This window comes from Nicotiana tabacum, chromosome 2 (assembly GCF_000715075.1).
Source record: "Nicotiana tabacum cultivar K326 chromosome 2, ASM71507v2, whole genome shotgun sequence".
Classification (NCBI taxonomy): domain Eukaryota; kingdom Viridiplantae; phylum Streptophyta; class Magnoliopsida; order Solanales; family Solanaceae; genus Nicotiana; species Nicotiana tabacum.
Genome location: NC_134081.1, coordinates 110939313 through 110948296, shown reverse-complemented (window position 1 = coordinate 110948296; position 8984 = coordinate 110939313).

The following is an 8984-nucleotide window of genomic DNA, read 5'->3' as shown; positions in this document are numbered from 1 at the left end:
TTATTATATGACTTTGTCCTGTTTTTTTATATCTTGTATTCACAATTTTCTAAGTTGTAAATTTTGTAAACTACCAGAGTAACCAATCTAATATTTCTTCTCAGGTTGACATAATTAAGAAGACTGGAGTTAATGAAGTTGGCACAAAGAAAAAGAAGCGGGTAAGTTTGAAAACATTACAAGGTTCTTATTCCTCCTTTTCAAAGGGAGAAACCCTTCATGTTATAGTTCGCAAAACTTATATAACATTCATTAGATTTCATCTTAGTATACCATTTACGGAAACTAATATTTCAGAATTCAACCCTCCCCTCTCCCACCCTGTTTCTGCCTCAGTCTCAAAGAAAAATAAAAACTAAAAGAGTAGGGAATGGTTTTCTTAAGTGCAAGATGAATTAAGAATAATTGAACATTTTCTTTTCCTTGGTAAAGGGTGAAACTGTGGTTTGTATTGAACACCATTTTTCTAGTACAGAATCTATGCTGAACTCTGATATGAAAATGCATTATTGACTGTTGATATAGCATTTGTTGCAAAAAATTCATTATTATCTTAGCGGTAAATAGATTCTCCTAAGTGAACTATCTCATTTAGATTTTGTTTCAACCTTTCTTGGGCAGGTAGTTTTATGTGTGCTTACTTGTATTTAGCTTATTAGGCCTGATCGTGTTTATATTTAATTAAATCTTGCAGAACCTCCATCGGATGGAGTTATATTTTCTCCCTTCCTCTCACATCCCCCCACAACCAAAAAATTATGATATTACAATATTTCAGTTGTTATTCGGTTTGGGCAGTTGCGTTCATTTTCTTGGATTTTTTACTTTATGCTGTCTAATCTTTCTCTCTTCGTTGCTAGTATTACATTCATTATCAATTTGTTTCTCTTTTAGAACATGAATCGGTTATTATTTTTGGTATTCCAATTATTTTAGAGGAGGAAAGAATTCACTTTATTATAAAGGTATAATTCTTTTTTTTCTTGTCACTTTTTGTGCAACATTCTTGAAGGAAGTGATGTCAATTACTGATAATGAAAAGCTTGACTTATGGAGAGTTGGTTTTATAAGATTTAGTCCAGAAGTTGAGAAAAATTAATTCGAATTAGGAGTGATCTTAAAGTACTTACACATTGAAATTACTATCTTTTATGATTTAGTTAGATTTAAGTTTTACGTGAGAATAAATCATTTGATTTGACATTATCTATCTTGTACTAAGTACGTTTTATATTGCTACTTTGTTCTTTGGTTAGTGTGCTAAAAGATATTTGCTTTACATTTACTTCATGTTTGTTATAAAAGTTGACATTTGTGAATGTAAATGTGTTCATGATAAAGCTAAACAGAGCATTATTATTTACATTCTAAAAAATATGATACCGACAATAATTTAAATGTCAAACATTTAATGCGACATTTTGCTATGTTGTAAAAGATATGTCACTAATTTTTTTTTAATAACATTCACATAAAGTGGAAACGACATTTTGTATATGTTGTGAATTTTCTTAGTGACATTTACCAAAATGTCAGGAAATTTCAATACGACATTTTGTGAAGATCATACGTAAATATCGTATTGTTTTAGTAACATTAATCTAATTGTCGAATATTTTAAGTGACATTTCCTATATGTTGTAAACTAAATGTCGTAACATTCTTACCGATATTTACCTAAATATCATAAATTAAATGTCATAAATGTCTTCTTGATATTTACCTAAATGTTGCAAAGTAAGCGTCATAAATTTCTTATCGACATTTACCTAAATGACGTAAATAAATGTCATAATTTCTTATTGACATTTACCTAAATGTCGTAAATTAAGTGTCATAATTTCTTACCGATATTTATCTAAATGTCGAAAAATTACCGATATTGAAATTAACGACATTTGATGCAAATGTAAATTAAATATCGGTAAATAAATTTGTGACATTTAAACAGCTTAATATGACATTTATTAAATGTCGTCATATCTCCACTTTCTTATAGTGAGTGGTCTAAGTAGATGATAGATTATATGTACCTTGTAATATTTTGATGATCTAACAAACTTAATGACAAGAACCAGATAAGGAACCTGATACACACCCTCAAGTATGTGGGAATAACAAGTCTCAAGCTGGAGATGTACATCAACTCTTCAGACGATAAAGAAACAACAAGGGGAACAGGTGGACATCAGTTCCCCTGGTGACTGTACCCAGTCAACTCTCCAACAGCTGTAAAGTTGCTGCCTGCACACGCAACGGTACAAAATCAGTCCAGCGGTCAACTTTATGGGCAATGCCTTTTACCTAACTTACTTACATCATTCAAGTGATGTCACAAATGAGTTATTTACATTAAGCAAAAATAAAACAAAACACTTGCACATTCAGAATCGATCAAGCATTCTCTCAAGTCTGTGTCAATCTTGCAAGTGATTCTCAAGGGCATCAAAAACAAAGAACAACATAACAAATGATCGGTTTCATGTATTGAGTCATTACATGTCCTTAGTTGTGTTGCACATTTGTTAAAGCACTTTACTTGTACTTCCTACTTAGCTTAGTTAGAAGCATTGCGTAGGAAATCCTTTGTAAATCATAAACCCTTGTGTTTGTGTCTTGGCTAGAGTTAGTCGAGTTGTAAAGTCTTTGTAATAGAGTTATTACAAAGTGATTTGTAATAGAGGTTTTACAAGTTAGTGGGGATTAAGAGGTTAATTCCTAGATTACAATAGGTATTAATATAAAGTTTGCTCAGTAGTGAAGTTGAAATCCTACAAAGGTAGGTCGTAGTTTTTAATCCCGTGAGCTGGGAATTTTCCACGTAAAATTTCTCTGTGTGATTTACTTACTGTAGTGTGAGTGTGTTCTTTGGGAACTTATAGAGAACCTGGTTCTCTACATAGTTTGGTGGACCCTTAGTTTCTATCAATTGGTATCAGAGTAGGTTCTTTCTATCAGGCTAACACTGTAACGACCCGATGGGTCATTTTGAGTATTGCAATCTCGTTCCCCCATTTACTGCTCAAATTGTGATTTATGATTGTTATTTGACTTGTCGGGGTAATTAGTTCGGATCCGGTAAGGTTTTGGAATGATTTGGAACACTTAGTTCCAAGGTTTAGAATTTAAGTTGAAAAGGTTGACCAGATGTTGACTTATGCGACTCAGGGATTTTGGGTTGAACAATATACCGATGTGTAAAGGAAAATTTTGCCGGAAAAAAGGGTCATTTCTGCGACCACTATGCAATCACAGAATCACTATGCGGACCACATAATGGTCGAAGAGTGGATCAGGAGAGGGGCAATAATTGAGGAAAATCGGCGGTGCATTATGCAACCGCAAACCTGTTCTATGGTGCATTATGCGACTGCAGACCGGGTCAGTCACGCCCAATTTTGGAGGCCAAATTATGCGGCCGATATGCGGACCACATACGTGTTATGTGATCGCATATGTGACTTAGTCAATTTAAAGCCCTTGAAGCTCTTTCTAATTTTTTACCTGACCCAACTTCAATTTAAAGCCCTTGAAGCTCATTTTGGAGTCAAAATCTGATATTTTAGAGAGAGGTGAGAGAATTTTAGAGAGATAAAGTGAAGACTTAGTCATTTATCCATCAATTCTTGTTCAAGGTTTGAAGATTTCACAAGGATCTTGCTAGGGCTTCAAAGAGGTAAGAATTTCTTTTCCCAATTCTTTAATTTCAGGTTTGGAGTAAAGATGGGTAATTAAAAGTATGATTCTTGGGTGTTAGAATATTATTTATATATACACATACCAATAAGGTTTATGGAAAGATTATTAAGTTCAAATGGGTAAAGATTGGGTTGAAAATGGTAGAAATCTTTATGGACTTTAATTGAAGATTTGAGGGTCTAGTTGATGTCGGAATTTGGTGAAATTTGTATGGTTGGACTCGTAGTTGGATGAGCGTTCATATTTTGGAATTTTTGTCGTATTCTGAGGCGCAGGCCCCACGGGCGATTTTTGACTGAATTTCGGATTTTTATTGGAAAATTAGTACTCCCTCTGTTTCAATTTATGTGAACCTATTTTCTTTTTAGTCTGTACCAAAAAGAATGACTTCTTTCCTTATTTGGAAATAATTTACCTTTATATAATGATTTATAGCCACACAAAATATATGTGCCTCATTTTTAACCACAAGTTTAAAAGTCTTCTCTCTTTTCTTAAACTTTGTGCCCAGTCAAATGAGTTCACATAAATTGAAACAGAGTGAGTATTTCCTTATGGAATTAATTATAATAATTGGTCTTAACTGAATCAAATTAATTGTGGCTAGATACGAGGCTTTCGGAAACCAATTCTCGGGGCAAGGGCATAGCGGAATAAAGAATTACACGGTTTGAGGTAAGTAACAGTTCTAAATTTAGTCATGAGGGAATGAAACCCCGGATTATATGTTATGTGATTAGTTTTGAGGTGACACACATGTTAGGTGACGGGCGTGTGGGCGTGCACCGTAGGAATTATAACTTGGTAAAATTCTATGGGACTGCATAGTTGAATAATCTGTTGTTATCCGTACATTCTCTACGTGTTAGAGAAAATGAGTTGAGGCTCGTATTAAAAATCATTCTTAGGCATATGTTGTTATTGTTGGTACCCACTGGGGTCATTTCTATGGTTGAATTATATGATTCAAATTGAAATTTCACACTCAGTCATGTTCATTCATTTCATATCATATCTCAGTCTCTATTGCTATTTATTGATGCATCATATTATCATTTTGGGGATGATTTTCATGACATCTTAAGCCCGAGAGACTGGAGAGGTTGATGACTGAGTGAGGACGAGGGCCTAATTATGAGGATATATATGGGATCGGGCTACGCGCTGCAGTATGTTTCATTACTATATGCCATGATTAGGTTGTTATAGCGCTTGGGTTGAAGGAGCCCCTCCGGAGTCGTACACACCCTAGTGAGCGCAGGTACGTACTAAGTGCGAGGGTTGAGTGCGAGTGCCGAATGATGAGTGACTGTTACTTTGAGAGTATGCATTGATTTCATTATTTGCTGCATTTCAGCTGTCATATGTCACTATTTTGGAAATTTCGGAAAAAACATTATTTTCTGTTTCGGTCAAACTTGATTTGAAATTTCAGTGAAATCTTAAATGTTGAACTTGAGAGCATGCCTACTCTTTTATATTGGAAAGTATTGTATTTGGACTTAGCTGAGAAGCTCGTCACTATTTTCAGTTCCTTATTTATTATTGTTACTTACTGAGTTGTTGTACTCATACTACACCCTGCACTTCGTGTGCAGATCCAGGTGATCCCAAATACAATGGATGTTGATTCTTTTGCACAGTCGATCTTCCGGAGATTCAGAAGTAGCTACCATGCTTTGCATACCTTGTCTCTCCTTCCATATCCTTTTGTTATTGTATTTGGTCTCAGATTATTATTAAAGACCATATTTTTCCCAGACTTGTAATGTATAGATGCCCATGTACTCAGTGACATCGGGTTTTGGGAGTGTATTTATTTTTTATGTTTGTGGGATTTACTCTTAAACTTAATTATTATGTTTTCAGTATTTAAAAGAAATTGTGGGTTAGTGATGTTGTCGGCTAGCCTAGTATCGAGATAGGTGCCATCACGAAGGGTAAGATTTTGGGTCGTGACAAGTTGGTATCAGAGCCTAGGTTACATAGGTCTCACGAGTCATGAGCACGTTTAGTAGAGTCTTGCGGATCGATACGTAGACATCTGTACTTATCTTTGAGAGGCTGCCGAACCCTTAGGAAAATTTTACTTTATTGTATTCTATCGTGCGAACTGGTTGATTCTGGAAAACTAAAATTTTGTTATTCTATTCTCTCATAGATGGTGAGAACACGTACTACCGGATCGAATGGCCAGCCACCAGTGCCACTTGTTGGGGCCGCCACCAGTTAGGGCCGCGAGAGGCCGGGGCCGAGGTAGAGGTTGAGGTATCGCTCGTACAATAGTTGGAGCAGGACCTGTAGCACTACCAGTTGCTCCAGCTCAAGAGCAGATTCCAAATGTAGTTGAGCCGTCTAGACCCGCTCAGGCACCAGCTGTGCCCATTGAGATTCCAGGCCTACAGGAGGCTTTGACTCAGATATTGACAGTTTGCACTGGCCTTCCTCAGGTGGTTTCGGCTCAGGCCGCACCAGCCACTTCTCAGGTCGGGGAGGTACTCATATCCCTGTTTCTCGCACTCCAGAGCAGGTAGTGCAGGGACTTCAGATACTGAGGGTACTACCAGCCCAACCGGCTGCAGCTGCTCAGGCCCCGGTAGTCCCCGTTATGGCAAATGATGAGTAGAGGAGACTTGAGATATTTGGGAGGCTTCGACCTCCATCATTTAGCGGTGCTGAGTTAGAGGATGCTCAGGGTTTTCTGGATAAGTGTCATTGGATGCTTCAGACAACGGGTATTTTGGAGACTAGTGGAGTCTCGTTCATCACTTTTTAGTTTTCTGGTGCTGCCTTCAGATGGTGGGAGGCCTATGAGAGGCGCAGACCGGTCAGAGCAATACCACTTACATGGCAGGAATTCTCCGTTCTCTTTTTGGAGAAGTTTGTACCGCAGTCTTGTAGAGAGGAGCTGCACAGACAGTTTGAGCAGTTACGTTAGGATGGCATGTTTGTGACGCAGTATGAGATGAGATTTTCTAAGTTGTCTCGTCATGTGGTTTGGTTGGTTCCCACTGATAAGGAAAGGATTAGGAGATTCATTGATGGCCTCACATATCATCTTCGGTTACTTATGACTCGGGAGGGGGTATCCGGTTCTACTTTTGATGAGGTAGTTGACATTTTTTGGCAGATAGAGATAGTCCGTAGCCAGGAACGTGGAGAGAGGGAGGCCAATAGGCCTCGTGGTCCAGGTGATTTCAGATGTATTCCTTCAGGGGGTCAGTTTTACCACGGTAGGGGTCGTACTTACAGACACGCTCAAACGGGTCGTCCAACTTACCGTGGTGTATCATCCAGCCATGGTTCATACAGTTCTCATCAGGTTCAGCCATCCCTTGGCACCCTTCCAGCCCAGAGTTCGTCCCCTGCCCCTTCAGTTCAGGGTTCATATGCACCAGGTGCTTCTAGCAGTTCTTCTGCATCTCGGGGCTCGATTCAGTCCGCACCACCACTAGTACCGGGGAGCTGCTTTGAGTGCGGGGAATTTGGGCATATGTGGAGACGGTGTCCTTATTGCTCGGGAGGTCCAGTGCAGTAGAAAAGTCAGACTACGACTTCAGCACCAGTTACTTCTCAACCCGCCCAGCCAACGCGGGGTGAGGGTCAGTCAGCTAGGGGTCGCCCAAGAGGGGGAGGTTGATCAGGTGGCGGTCAGGCCGGATTCTATGCTTTTCCTGCCAGGCCAGATGTTGTTGCCTCAGATGCAGTGATCATAGGTACTGTCTCAATGTGCCATAGTGAAGCTTTTATATTATTTGACCCTGGTTCTACTTATTCGTATGTGTTATCGTACTTTACTCATTATCTGGATATGCCCCATGAGTCCTTAGTTTCACCTGTTTGAGTGTCTATGCCGGTGGGCAATACTGTTATTGTGAACCGTATGTATCAGTCATGTGTGGTAACTATTGGGGGACTAGAGACTAGAGTTGATCTTTTATTTCTCAATATGGTTGATTTCGATGTAATTCTGGGTATGGATTGGTTGTCTCCTTGTCATGATATTCTGGATTGTCACGCAAAAACCGTGACGTTGACAATGCCAGGGTTGCCAAAGGTTGAATGGAGAGGTTCTCTAGATTATGATCCTAGCAGGGTAATTTCTTATTTTAAAGCCCAATGTATGGTTGGGAAGGGTTGTTTGTCGTACTTGGCTTTTGTGAGAGATGTTGATGTAGATACTCCTACTATTGATTCAGTACCGGTAGTGAGAGATTTTTCTGATGTATTTTCTGCAGACCTACCGGGTATGCTGCCCAACAGGGATATTGATTTCGGTATTGACTTGGTGCAGGGCACTCAGCCCATTTCTATTCCTTTGTATTGTATGGCACCAGCTGAGTTAAAGGAATTGAAAGAGCAACTTCGGGAACTTCTTGATAAGGGGTTTATTAGGCCTAGTGTGTCGCCTTGGGGAGCATCGGTTCTGTTTGTGAAAACGAAAGAAGGTACTATGTGGATATGTATCGATTACAGGTAGTTGAAGAAAGTGACAATCAAGAATAAGTATCCTTTGCCGTGTATTGATGATTTATTTGATCAACTTCAGGGAGCAAGGGTATTCTCCAAAATTGATTTGAGATCTGGGTACCACCAGTTAAAAATTCGGGATTCGGATATTCTAAAGACGGCATTCAGGACTCGTTATTGTCACTATGAATTTCTTGTGATGTAATTTGGGCTAACAAATGCCCCAGCAGCATTCATGCGCTTGATGAATAGTGTATTCCAACCATATCTTGACTCATTTATCGTAGTATTTATTGATGATATCCTGGTGTACTCATGTAGCCAGAAGGAGCATGCACGACACTTGAGTATTGTACTACAGAGACTGATAGAGGAGAAACTTTATGACAAATTCTCCTAAGTGTGATTCTGGCTTAGTTCGGTTGCATTTTTGGGACACATAGTGTCAAGTGAAGGGATTAAGGTGGATCCGAAGAAAATAAAGGAAGTTCAGAGTTGGCCCAAGCCATCTTCAGTTACTAAGATTCAGAGTTTTCTCGGCTTAGCCGGTGATTATCGTCACTTCATGGAGGGTTTCTCGTCTATTGCATCGCCTATGACTAAATTGACCCAGAAAGGTGCTTCGTTTAGGTGGTCAGATGAATGTGAAGAGATCTTTCAGAAGCTCAAGACAACTTTGACTACAGCTCCAGTATTGGTGTTGCCTACGGGTTCAAGGTCTTATACTGTTTATTGTGACGCGTCGTGTATTGGTCTCAGCGCAGTGCTTATGCAAGACAGTAGGGTGATTTCCTATGCGTCCAGACAGTTAAAGG